Source organism: Theropithecus gelada, chromosome 10 (assembly GCF_003255815.1).
Source record: "Theropithecus gelada isolate Dixy chromosome 10, Tgel_1.0, whole genome shotgun sequence".
Taxonomy (NCBI): Eukaryota; Metazoa; Chordata; class Mammalia; order Primates; family Cercopithecidae; genus Theropithecus; species Theropithecus gelada.
Genome location: NC_037678.1, coordinates 7,874,663 through 7,887,924, shown reverse-complemented (window position 1 = coordinate 7,887,924; position 13,262 = coordinate 7,874,663). Strand labels below are relative to the sequence as shown.

Sequence of the window (13,262 nt, the reverse complement as noted above, 5' to 3'; positions counted from 1 at the left end):
GCTGAGGCACGAGAATTGCTTGAACCCAGGAGTCGGAGGTTGCAGTGAGCCAAGATTGCATCATTGTATTCTACCCTGAGTGACTGAGACTGTGTCTCAAAATGTAACACCACACCCCACCACCAACAATAAATACCAAAACACCAAGTATCCATATCTACAGGATACAGCCACAGCAGATGTATGAATATTTGCAAATGATCAGAATATTTTTAGCCACCAGTGTATATAACAATTAAAACAGAAAGGATAAAAATAAATAAAGCACCGGTTTAAAAATGTTAGAAAAAGAACCACAAAATGAAAAACAGAAACAATGGCTGGTCATGGTGGCTCCTGTCTGTAATCTCAGCATTTTGGGAGGCTGGGGTGGGAGGATCATTTGAGCCCAGGAGTTTGAGACCCTGGGAACCACAGTGAGACCTTGTCACTATAGAAAAAAAAAAAAAAAAAAAAGGCTGGGTGCGGTGGCTCACGCCTGTAATCCCAGGACTTTGGGAGGCTGAGCTGGGCAGATCACCTGAAGTCACGAGTTCAAGACCAGCCTGACCAACATGGAAAAACCCCGTCTCTACTAAAAATACAAACTTAGCTGGGTGTGGTGGCGCATAACTGTAATCCCAGCTGCTTGGGAGGCTGAGGCAGGAGAATCGCTTGAACCCAGGACGCGGAGGTTGCAGTTAGCCAAGATCATGTCATTGCACTCTAGCCTGGGCAACAAAAGCTAAACTCCCTCTCAAAAAAAAAAAAAAACTTAGTCAGATGTGGTGGTGTGTACCTGCAGTGCAGCTACTCAGGAGGATCACCTGAGCCTGGGAAGTTAAGACTGCAGTGAGCCATGATGGTGCCACTGCACTCCAGCCTGTATGACACTGCAAGACCCTGTTTCAAGAAGAGAGAAGACAGGAGAGGGGAGGGGAGGGGAGGGGAGGGAGAAAGAAAAGGAAGGAAGGAAGGAAGGGAGGGAGGGAATAAAGAAGAAATAAATTAGGGAAGAAATAAGCAGTAGAACTAATAAATAAGGTAAAAAGCTGGCTCGTTGGAAAAAAAGCCAATAAAATGTACAACCACCAACTAACCTAATCAAGATAAGAGGGTGGGGAGAAAGCTTCCCATACAAACTAGGAAATGCCAAATGGGAAAATAACCAAATAAGCAGATAATTGTTTTAAAAAATAAGACAGTACTTAGCAAATAACATTTAAAATCTGAATAAAATAATTTCTGGAGAAAAATAATAAATCAAATGGATCCCAGAAGACATAGCTAATCTACACAGGACTACTTCCACATTAGAATCAGAATTACAAAAGGACTACCATTACAAAACAAAGGCACCAGGGCAAAACATTTTGGGAGGGAATCCTGGAAAACTCTGAAATAACAGATAATGTTTAAACTGTTAAACAGCAACACATAGAAAGGAAAGTTTAATATATATATATATATATATTTTTAGACAGGGTCTGCTCTCACCCAGGCTGGAATGCAGTGGCATGAGCATGGCTCACTACAGCCTCCACTTTCCAGGCTCAAGTACACGCCCCTCCCACCTCAGCCTCCTGAGTAGCTGGGACTACAGGCACATGCCACCATACCAGGTTCATTTTTAGTAGAGATGGGGTTTCACCATGTTACCCAGGCTGGTCTTGAACTCCTAGGCTCCCACCTGCCTTGGCCTCCCAAAATGCTGGAACTACAGTCATGAGCCACTGTGCCAGGCAAAAAAAAAATTAAATAAAGCAAATACTTAAACCAAAACCTGACAACGGCTTCACAGAATATCCTTCTGACTAATTTCACTTATGAATATTATTGTAAAAATCCAAAATAAAATATAACCAAATAGAATTCAGCAGCACATTAAAATTAAAGGAGGCCAAGTACGGTGGCTCATGCCTGTAATCCCAGCAGTTTGGGAGGCTGAGGCAGGTGGATTACTTGAGGCCAGGAGTTTGAGACCAGCCTGGCCAACGTGGCAAAAACCCATCTCAACTAAAAATACAAAAATTAGCCTGGTGTGGTGGGGCACAACTGTAATCCCAGCCACTCAGGAGGCTCAGGCGCAAGAATCACTTCAGCTTGCGAGGCACAGGTTGCAGGGAGCCAAGACTGTACCAGACTGCATTCCAGCCTGGGCGATACAATGAGACTCTGTCTCAAAAAATTACAAAAATAAAAAATGGGGGTGATTCAGGAATGCAAGTGGGGTTTATTCAAAGAATGTAAGGATGGTTCAATATAATTAGGAAATCATGAATATAATTCATCATATTAAATAGATCTAAGCAGAAAAATCATCCCTGGTGACTCCAAAAAACATTTAGCAAAGTAGCCAATACTTAGTAAATTACAAATCAATGGACACTTCCTTAACAAAATTATACAGATTAACACAGAAGCCAGGAACTAGCTTCATACTCCAGAGAGTACGAATACACAGTTTCATACCTGGGCGCTAATAGTAAGCTCAGGGAAGAAGACCAACACTCCCCCAAAAAAAGGGGCAAAGACAATTCACATACATACAAAATATGACCTCTAAACAAGTCAGCTAGAGCAAGGATCTTTTTATAAGTAGAGAAATGCAAATGGACATACTCAGATAGCATCTCTCACCTATCAGATTAGCAAAAATCCAAAACACTTAACACATTCTTTTGGCAAGGCTGTGAGCACACAGGCATGCTCATACACAGCCAGTGGGCAACAAAACAGTGTTCAGCGGCTGCAGAGGGCAATTTAACAACGTCTATCTCACTCTGGGGCTTTATCCTACAGATGAATGTGACATTTGCACAAGGTCACAGGTTTGCAGTTGCAAAAGATTAGAAACAACCCAAGGTCTTTCTTGAAGAGGCTGATTAAATAAACAATGATGCAACGAGAGCATGGAAATGGGCAGACCAATGCTGCTTTTACTCACTGTCGTCTCCTCTGGGGCCAGCAGAGATCCTACCACATAGTAAGTGCTCAATACATATTTTCTGTTTTTTGCTTTTTTTTTTTTCCCACCCCTGAGTCTCACTCTGTCGCCCAGGCTGGAATGCAGTGGCATGATCTTGGCTCACTACAACCTCCACTTCCTGGGTTCAAGAGATTCTCCTGCCTCAGCCTCCCGGGTAGCTGGGACTACAGACAAGTACCACCACGCCCGGCTAATTTTTGTATTTTTAGTTTCACCATGTTGGCCGGGCTGGTCTCGAACTCCTGACCTCAAGTGATCCGTCCATCTTGGCCTTCCAGAGTGCTAGGATTACAGGCATGAACCACCGTGACTGGTCTCAATACATATTTTTTGAAAGGATGAGTAAATGATACCAGTCCTGCCCACAAAGCCAGGATCAAATGTGATAACTAATCCTGGGAAATGCCCTTTGCAAACTATAAACTCTATGCGATGCAAATTTCAGCTGCCTCATTATTTGAAGGTACAAATCAAGTCACATGCCTTTAGCTCTTCATGGTAAAGTACCTGACTACTTGCCAGTCCCAAGAGCGCCTTTCTTCTTTCCCTGAGGCCATCCTTCCCTCCCAGGGTCACTCTAGCTCTACACAGGAGGCTGGATCTGGCTGGGTGGGGCTGGCTTCTCAGGGGCAGAGTGAAATTCCCCACAACGCCCCCCACTGGGTTTTATCTCAGTTCAGAAAGTACTAAGTGACCTTGAATCTGGGCTCCTACACCTTTACTCTGGACACATGCACATGCACATATGGGGATATCCTGTCGTGCCAGGCTGCCTGGATGTGGATACGTTTTCTGACTTGGTCACTCGCTTTGCACAGAGATCCCAGAGATGCAAGTCTCAGGGAAAGTTCGTCACAGGGTAATCTTGCCTGGCAAATGCAATGCCCATGGAAAGGGCATCTAGAAATCTAGGTCTGAGTTAGAAGAGTACTGAGTTCATTCTATTTGAAAGAAAGTTCCCATGTTGCTTCGCTTTCACCTGTTTTACTGTCTTAAAGATTAAAAATATCCAGTAGCAAGGCCGGGTATGGTGACTCATGTCTGTAATCCCAGCACTTTGAGAGGCCCAGGTGGCTAGATCACTTGAGGTCAGAAGTTCAAGACCAGGCTGGCCAACATGGTGAAACCCCGTCTCTACTAAAAATACAAAAATTAGCTGGGTGTGGTGGTGGACGCTTGTAATTCCAGCTACTTGGGAAGCTGAGGCAGGAGAATCACTTGAACCCAGGAGGCAGAGGTTGCAGTGAGCTAAGATCATGCCACTGCACTCCAGCCTGGGCGACAGAGCAGGACTCCGTCTCAAAAAAACAACAACTACAACAAAAATAGTAGCAAAAGAGAGTGCTCATCCTCCCCCTGCTCCCCCAGCATCACCTACTGGGTGTTCTTGTCATTAACCATCTTTGCTAATGATACTGCCTGAAAAAGGGCCTGTCTTCTTTCTTCTACATCCTGCTCTGTAGCCTCCCCCTCAATTCTGAGCCTCAGCTTCTTCATCTGTAAAATAAAGAGCTTAGAAAAGACAATCTCTTAGGACCCTTCTAGAAAGACCTTCCTAATCTGGTCTGCTAGCACCACCTCTGTCCATTCCATCAGGAGCCAACATCACTGACCTCTTAGAGCAGCTCTGTGCCACCTGCCCCCTTGGGTCAAGGCCAAGGGTGCAGAAGACAATTAAAGAAGTCAGGAGGTGACAACTCACAGGTGAGAGTTTCTGCTCAACCTCGTGCAAGAAGTCTCCTGGAAAGAAACCAGACAAGTCCCCAGCACTGCCCTTAGCACCTAGACCGTTCATCCAACAAGTGCCTGGGTGCCGATGTTGTGGCGGCCCCTCTCCAAGGTAGGGAATATGTATAGCAGGGAAGAGAAGGATTGTCTTTGGCTTCATGGAGCTGACATTCTAGTAGGGGAAAATTAGTGAAGAAAAACATTAAGTGCTGGCTGGGTCAGGTGGCTCACACCTGTAATCACAGCACTTTGGGAGGCCGAGGTGGGTGGATCACCTGAGGTTAGGAGTTCGAGACCAGCCTGGCCAACATGGCGAAATCCCATCTCTGCTAAAAATACAAAAATTAGCCAAGTGTGGTGGTGGGCACCTGTAATCCCAGCTACTCAGGAGGCTGATTCAGGAGAAATTCTTGGACCTGGGAGGTGGAGGTTGCAGTCAGCCAAGACTGTGCCATTGCACTCCAGCCTGGGCAACAAGAGTGAAACTCCATCAAAAAAAAAAAAAAAAAAAAGACAGGCAGACAGTCAGACATCAGATGCTGGCTGGGCGAGGTGGCTCACACCTGTAATCCTAGCACTTTGGGAGGCTAAGGTGGTAGGATCTTGAGGCCAAGAGTCCAATACCAGCCTGGGCAACACAGGGAGACCTCATCTCTACAAAAAACAGAAATAAAAATAAAAAAATTAGTCAGAGGCCAGGCACAGTGGAGCATGCCTGTAATTCCAGCACTTTGGGAGGCTGAGACAGGAGAATCTTGAGGCCAAGAGTTCAGTATCAGCCTGGGCAACATAGGGAGACCACATCACTACAAAAAATAAAAATAAAACAATTAGCCAGGCGTGGTAGTCCCAGCTACTCAGGAAGCTGAGGTGGAAGGATTGCATGAGCCCAGAAGGCTGAGGCTGCAGTGAGCTATGCTCATACCACTGCACTCCAGACTGGGCAACAGAGCAAGACTCTGTCTCAAAAATAAATAAATAAATAAATAAATAAATAAATAAATGGCAGGAATGGTGGCTCCCTCCTGTAATTCCAGAATTTTGTAAGACTAAGGTGGGAGCATCACTTGAGCCCAGGAGTTCAAGACCAGCCTGAGCAACATAGTGAAACCCCGTTTCTTCAAAAAAATACAAAAATTAGCATGGCCTGTAGTCCCAGCTACTCGGGAGGCTGAGGTGGGAGGATGGTTTGTGCCCAGAAGACTGAGCCAGGGTTTCGTCACTGCACACCAGCTTGGGCAACAGAGCAAGAAAAAAAAAAAAAAAAAAAGATCAACCTAGCCAATATGGTGAAACGCCATCTCTACTAAAAATACAAAAATTAGCTGGGCGTGGTGGCGCTTGCCTGTAATCCCAGCCACTCGGGAGGCTGAGGCAGGAGAATTGCTTGAACCCAGGAGGCGTAGATTGCAGTGAGCCAAGATGGTGCCACTGCACTACAGGCTGGAAAAAAAAAAGAAAGGAAAGAAAAGGAAAGAGAAAAAGAAAATAAATAAAGAAATACATCAGGGGATAAAATGTGCCAGGAGAAAAATGCACTCGGGGAGATGGGCTGCGGGACAGGGGCTACTACATACAGTTGGGTTAGGGGATGCCACTCTGAAAAGGGGACATTTGTGCTGAGGCCTGAAGGAAACCAGGGAGCACACTGTGGGGCCCTGGGGGAAGTGACTCAGGGAGGAGGAAGACCAGGGAGTGCAAAGATCCAGGGGCGAGTGTGGCTGAGGACAGAGCAAACAGCAGAGTATGTGGGGTTGGGGGTTTCCAGGAGAGGAGGTCAGAAAGATAAGGGGAGGGTGGGCCACGGGGTGGCCGGGTGCGGGGTGGGGTGGGGGGAGGCCTTGAGAGCTGCTGAAGGACTAGCCTTTTGATTGGGATGATTTTGGGAGTGCTACAATGTGACTTACGTCTTAGAGATCTAAGAAAGCAATACAGCCCTCACACCATAAATTCCAAGGCAACATTGTATCCCATTTTAAGGCAGTTTCTGCCTTCCTTTCATACATTTCCTATCTTGACCACCAGAAATGTGGTTTTGATCTTTTTGGCTTTTATAAACAACACCATGGTAACCATCACTTATATCTTTGAGCAGGTCCTTAATTGCTTCTATAGGACTGGTTCCTAGAAGAGAACCCTCTGGGTTAAAGGAAATGTAATTTAGGGCTGGGCAAGGTGGCTCATGCCTGTAATCCCAGTACTTTGGGAGGCGGAGGCGTGAGGATCACATGAGCCCAGGAGCTCCAGACCAGCCTGGGCAACATAATAAGACTCCTTCTCTGCAAAAAATCAAATTAAAAAATTAGCAGGGAATGGTGGAGGGTGCCTGTGGTCCCAGCTACTCAGGAGGCTGAGGTGGGCGGATCACTTGAGCCCAGGAGGTTGAGGCTGTAGTGAGCCATGATTGCCCCAGTGCACTCCACCCTAGACAATAGAGCAAGAACCTGTCTCAAAAGTTATATTGGAAAAAAAAAAGGTAACTCCTGGACTCAAGCAATCCACCCCCTTCAGCCTCCTAAAGTGCTGGGATTATAGGTGTGAGCCACCACACCTGGCTGGAAAGATACAATTTTTTTTTTTTTTTTTTTTTTTGAGATGGAGTTTTGCTCTTGTTGCCCAGACTGGAGTGCAATGGTGCAATCTCGGCTCACCACAACCTCTGCCTCCCGGGTTTAAGCGATTCTCCTGCCTCAGCCTCCCAAGTAGCTGGGATTACAGGCATGCACCACCACACCCAGCTGATTTTGTATTTTTAGTAGAGATAGGGTTTCTCCATGTTGCTCAGGCTGTCTTGAACTCCCGACCTCAGGTGATCCACTCGTCTCAGCCTCCCAAAGTGCTGGGATTACAGGCGTGAGCCACCGCACCTGGCCTCGGAAATATAATTTAAAGCTTCAGATATGGAGCCCTAACCTGCTCTCTCCCGCTCCTACTCCAGGCTCAGGGCACACTTGCCTCACCACAGGCTCTCCCAGGGCATAGGAGGGTGAGTGGGCTGCATGACCGTCCTCTCCACCACTCGGGTGAGTGGCAAATGTGATCTCATTGTTGTTTCTGCTTGCACTGCTGACGGGGTGAGAAGGCTTCTCCAGTGTTGAGTTAACATTTATTAAAAGCTCACTGTCAGGCCTGGAGCTGTGTGGTTTAATAATAACAATGGCGTGTATTTTCTGAGCACTGACCCTGTGCAGACGCTGGTCAAAGTGGTTTTCTGCTGTGACTTGCTTAATCCCTCACCATCGCGTGTGGCAGGTCCTCTTATGATTAACTACAGTGTAAGTGCGGAGGAAACCAAGACCTGCTGGGCAGCGGCAGAGGGGGGTTCAAACACCCTTTGCTGGGGGAAAGGAGTCTACCTGTAGTTCAGCCTCATTCGCCTGGGGTTGCACCAGGCTAGCGGCTCAATCTCACTGTGGCCAAGAGGAGGCGCTTGACTCTGAGACTCAGTCTCCTTGTCTGTAAAACGGGAATAACAGAGCATGGTGGCTGAGAGGGTCTGGTAAGGTCAGGTAACAGTGTCTGGTACCTAGTGGGAGCTCAGTGGAAAGAGGCCCACCCCAAACTGAAGGGGAAGGAACAGATGATGGCCACAGATGATTGGGGCTCTCTGGGTCCTGTACCTATATCTGGGACAATGACTTTCAAACAGCGAAGGTGAAGACAGACACTCTTCCTGTTTTGCTCTCATGTGCTGGTCCACCTGGCTCCCTGTCTGCCAGCTCATCATGACCCCAGAAGGCTGTGGTGCTCCTGCTGGAGTAGGCTTGTGGTGGGTGAGAGTGTGGGCACAGGGGAAGGTGTGTTGGCACAGGGGAGGGTATGTGGACACTGGTCTGGAAGGGAAGGGGGCTCCCCTAGTCCTGTGGCCAACTGCACAGCTGGAAGCTTCTGCACCCCCAGGGTCTGTCCATAGGGAAGACAAAGGCGGCAGATGGGAGAGGGAAGGGCACTTACTCAAAGAGCTGCCACTTCCTAATAGCTACAAGAAACGGAGACTCGGAGAGAAGAGCAATTCCCAAGGGCATGTGGTTTGTATGTGGACAGCCTGCTTTGAACCTGGCTCTGCATGGACTCCCCCTGAACTAGGCTCTCCCCTCCCCGCATAGTCGTCAATGGGAGTGTTCACACCTGCTCCCTCCCAGGAAGGAAGCACCGAGGGACTGGGGCCCTCCCCTCCGCTGACTTTCCAACTCTCTCTGGGGAAGATCAAAGCCAATTCATCAAGTGTCCCCCCCAAGCCCCTCCCTCTTGCCTCCTGTCCTCACCAGCTCAGGAGGTCCCTTGGGAGCAGCACGGCATCCTCCCATCTCCTCAGTCCTCAGAGACCTCAGCCTGTTAACCTGTCCCTCCTTCTCCCGGGTCTGAGGGAGCTGAGCTCTCTCTTCTGGCTTTTCCATCAGCTCGTAAATGCCGCCAGGTTTCCCTCATCAGAAAGCACACACACAGATAAAATAAAAAAACTTGCTGCTCCTCTCTATCTCTCTCTCTCACAGACATACACCCACACACACCCCCACAAATAAGAGCCAAATGATAAACTGGGGAAAGATCTTTGCCACACAGAAACCAGACAAGGGGCAAAACCTTATTGATCAACTCAAACCAATCAATAAGCAACACACAAAGAACCTGGTTGCTCATACTCTGACCCAGGAATTTCATTTCTAGGAAATACAAAGAAATATCTAGTTGGGTCTAGATACAGCCATTCTAGAAGTTCATACGCACTGATTACCAGGTTAATTCCTTCCCAGGAAAGATCTGGCTATGTATAAATGTACGCAGAAATTCAATGTAACATTATCAAAAAGAGCCAAATATATTTTTAAAAAGTCAAAAGAGATCCAATAACGCAACATCATATAGCAAAATGTAAGCATTGAAAAATATAAAAAATGTTTGAGGTGAGGAATGCTCATGAAATTATACCAATGGAAAAATATTTTATATAGATATATTCAAATATGGAAAAACGTGTTATTTTATTATTATTTATTTGTTTTGTTTTATTTATTTTTTTGGAGACAGTCTTGCTCTGTTGCTCAGCCTAAAGTGCAGTGGTGTGATCTCAGCTCACTGCAACCTCCACCTCCCAGGTTCAAGCGATTCTCCTGCCTCAGCCTCCTGAGTAGCTGGGATTACGGGCACGTGCCACCACACCTGGTTAATTTTTTGTATTTTTAGTGGAGACGGGGTTTCACCATATTGGCCAGGCTGGTCTCGAACTCCTGACTTCAAGTGATCCACCCGCGTCAGCCTCCCAAAGTGCTGGGATTACAGGCATGAGCCACTGCGCCCGACTGGGAAAACGTGTTTTTAAAGGTCTGGCAAAAAAAGGCAAATGTTAACAATAGTTATCTACAAGTATGCAAACAGGAATGATTTTTCCTACTTCTTTCGGTTAATTCATTCAAACAATATTCAGCAAGCACCTGCTAGGTGCCAGGCCTGGCACTGGGCTCTGGGATCTGGACAAGGCTCCTTCCCTCCAGGAGCTTCCAATCTGGAGGGAAGGATGCGGCGAGCCGATGAAAATGCAGGGTGATCAACAGGAGTTTGTGAGCACACCGAGGAGGTCCCCAAAGAAGGAGGCAGCTGGGAAGACTGAGAGGAGGTACACTTCAGAACTCAGATGGCCAGCTTGGTGGTGGAGCCGTCCACCTGCCACCACGTTCAGGGACCTGCATCCCCAGCTGAACTGCATCCTTGGAGGTCTGAACCCAGTGGCCCCATAGCCAGGTGGGCTTGGGAGTTGCTAGCTGGGGCTGATGTGGTCGTTCACAACCTCCTGTGTTCCACACAAACCACCTGCAGAGATTCTGTCAACCCTGCCCCACACTGGGGTCCCAGGGCCCATCACACGAACTGGAAATTAATGGACCCATTAAACTAGCAGCTAGAGGGCTTCAATTAGTAGAAGGAAACAAAACATATTTTTTAGATGGCTGTCCATTTCGGAGTTTATCCTCTAATACTGAGCTGTCCTAGCAGACAAGAAACGACAGGCACCCAAGGCATTAGAAAAATGAGAGACAAACTAATGACAACACTGGGTGTAGTGGTGTGTGCCCCCAGTCTCAGCTCAGCAAGCTGGCGTGGGAGGATTGCTTGAGCCTAGCAGTTTGAGGCTGCAATGAGTTGCCACAACACTCCAGCATGGGTGACAGAGGGAGACCCTAAAAAAACAAACAAAAAACTAATGACAGAGAGGATTCCATCTCTCCTCTCCCTTTCTTTACCTTTATATTTTGTTTTCCTTTGTATTCCTTTGATTTGGGGACCCCCTTTTGCGGGGGTTTCGGGTCCTGGAGAAGGTTTGAGGCTGGAGAGGGTTGTGGGAAATCTTGAGGGAGGCCTGGCTCCATCTGCACTCTGCTATGGGACTCTGGGCAAGGTGGCTCCCCCCCATTCTTTGGGAGGAGGTGACATGGGGGTAGTCTTTGAGCAGCTGGTGGCGGAACAGGAAGGCCAGACCTGGCCTGAGACACACCAGGTGCTCGGGATTATTTGCTGAATGCAGGGTAAGTGACCCCAAGGGGCCTTCGCGGAACAGTCAATCACTCGACATTGGCGGAGCGGAGGAAGCCGCAGAGAGGGTGTCGTAAGGGAAAGGTGGGTGCAGGGGAGATGGCGCTTTAACCCCCTCAGGGCCAGAGGCTCAGCCGAGACTATCCAGGCGGTGGGAACTTATCCCCCCGGATGACAGGTGATGAAACTGAGGGAAGGGCCCTGGCAGTGAAATGGGATGGGCGCTGGAACCAGGTGCCCCAGCAGAGCCTCTCCCAAGCCCAGTTCCGCTCCCGCTCAGCCCTCAATTTTCCCCAGCTGGAGAGGAGGGAGGGGCGCCTGTGGATCCCAGGCGAGCGCGGAGGCCGGGCGACTCCAACCGGCTCGCTCTGTGCCCAGCTCGTACCATGGCCGTTTCCCGCATGGGGAGGGCCCTTCCAGCTTCTGGGCAGGTTCAAATTCTCACCCTCCCCAAGGCCGGCGCCGACGCCTCCAGCCCGGCAAAGTCCCCTCCTGCCGGACGCTCTCCATCCCCGTCCCCAGTCGCATCCGCTCCGGGGCGAGCACCGCCCGGCGCCCAGGCCTCCCTCGGACGGAGGGGCACGACTCGCCCAAGGTGGCCGGGCAGAGCCTGCCTCGAACCTGACTTCTCCCCGACGCCCCCTCTCCAGCCCCGGGACCCAACCGGGCGGGGCTGCCCTCGAGGGTTCTGGAGCCAGGAGCGTCCTGCCCGCGAGGGCCGGGGCTCCGGGTCCAGCCGCTGCGCTCCACTTCGGGGCGCAGTTGGGGTGGAGGCGGTGGCCGGCACCGCCGCGCGGGGTTCGTGCGCGCACAAATGTCGCCTCCAGAACAGGTGGCCCGGGCTAGGGCGGCGGCCCAGCACCTCCGCCCCTCGCGGTCCCCCCAGCCCCTGCCTTCCCGAGGCGCCCCCTCCCCACAGGGAGCTGCAGGATCTGCATGGAGCCCCCGCCCCCCGCCCCCTCGGCGCGGCCCCTAGTACCTCTGGCTCCCGCGGCAGCTGGCAGCGGACAGCGGGGCGCCGGCGGGCGGGCGGCTAGGCGGCCGGAGGGCAATGCCCGGGGCCCGGCGGGAGGCAGCACCGCCCCTCCGGCCCGGGGCGGGGTCAGCGCCGCCCCGCCCCGCCCGTCCCGCCCGTCTCGCCCTGCCCTGCGGGTCCCGGTCCCCAGAACCCCTGCTGGGTCCTGGCGACCCGGCCCGCGCACCCTCGCTCCTCCCTGGAGCGGGTGCGGACCTCCCCAGCCCGCGGGCCAACAGGTAGGGATCGCTCCCCGGCCTCCGCGCCGCCAGTATTACGGGTTACCATCCTGTTTTCCCCATTTAACTGATGAGAAAACTGAGGTTCAGAGGGTTGAGTACCTCGATGTCCTGCAGTGGGGAAAGGACGCTGTCACCCCTGGGACCCGGGTCGGCCTGACCCCACCGCCCCCTGCCGGGACCGTGCTAAGGGCGTGCCTGCATCACCCCAGTGTTTGCGGAATTCCAGTTATTTGCTGTATCCTTAACGCCGCCCCATCCTTTCTCTATACCTTCTCCTCTTCACTCTCATCTCGCCCATCTTCACAGCATTTTGCTATTGGTAATTTACTCAATGTGAGGAATTGGAATGTATCACACACAATTTGTGTATCACAAAACTGTATATTATCATCTTTGGAACATGCCATATTTCCAGCATGTCACAATCCTAGTGATTTTAGTTCTTATTCCTCTGGGACAACAAAGACTGCAAAAAATGAAACCATTGGGTGACCTCTTGAGTGCTGACGCCCATCCTCTCACTCCCCTGATGATCCGGTGCCTAAGCCACTGAGAAAATGGAACCTCTATCCTAGCCCTGAGAAAGAGCCTGGCACTCAGTGGGTGCCTAATAAATACACTTCGAATGAAGGAATCAGTAGAAAATTCCCACCAGCTCCCCCACCCACCTGCTGAGGTAGCACCCACTCCCTTCCCTCCTGGGACCAGGCTGAACCCATCCAGCTCCTGGCCACGACCACCCCCTTCACAAGATCCCGACCCGACCCTTCAAGCCAACACT

The 13,262-nt window shown here is 50.1% G+C and overlaps 1 protein-coding gene across 6 annotated transcripts in view; it reads right to left on the bottom strand.

Moving 5' to 3' along the window:
• The window catches only part of A4GALT (alpha 1,4-galactosyltransferase (P blood group)), a 28,674-nt gene extending 15,958 nt beyond the window's left edge, over nt 1-12,716 (bottom strand). For 3 of the 6 annotated variants that reach the window (XM_025400514.1, XM_025400517.1, XM_025400519.1), the window contains exon 1: nt 12,204-12,275. The gene's annotated coding sequence lies outside the window, so the exon portion shown is untranslated. Of the gene's footprint in view, nt 1-12,203; nt 12,318-12,580 lie in introns of those variants that run through there. The other 3 variants (XM_025400516.1, XM_025400518.1, XM_025400513.1) reach the window with 3 other exon arrangements.
• Between the last annotated feature and the right edge of the window lie 546 nt (nt 12,717-13,262).